Genomic DNA, 306 nt, shown 5'->3' on the forward strand with positions numbered 1-306 from the left:
GTTCTCACGTGCCCTTCTGGTCAAATCCAGGTCACAGTCAGATTCTCAGGGTGTGTCCTCACTGTAGGTGAGCAAATCTTTTTGTGAAGATTAAAATCAACTCTGTTCTCCTCTCTTCATTTTCCTTCATTTCATTTAAAACCTTGACCTTTCCTGACTGTCCTAATGCAGCACTGCCCAGGGCAACAAGGCCAGGGACGGGCCGTGACATCACGGACCACAGCCACTCCCCGGACCACAGCCACTCCCCGGACCACAGCCATTCCACGGACCACAGCCACTCCCCGGACCACAGCCACTCCCCGG

The 306-nt window shown here is 54.2% G+C and overlaps 1 protein-coding gene across 1 annotated transcript in view; it reads left to right on the plus strand.

Annotated features, from left to right (window-relative positions):
* The window catches only part of Csmd1 (CUB and Sushi multiple domains 1), a 1,642,653-nt gene that overhangs the window by 1,149,059 nt on the left and 493,288 nt on the right, over nucleotides 1-306 (plus strand). The gene's annotated exons all lie outside the window — the stretch shown is intronic.

The sequence above is a fragment of the Octodon degus genome, unplaced genomic scaffold, assembly GCF_000260255.1.
Source record: "Octodon degus isolate 3935 unplaced genomic scaffold, OctDeg1.0 scaffold00155, whole genome shotgun sequence".
NCBI lineage: Eukaryota > Metazoa > Chordata > Mammalia > Rodentia > Octodontidae > Octodon > Octodon degus.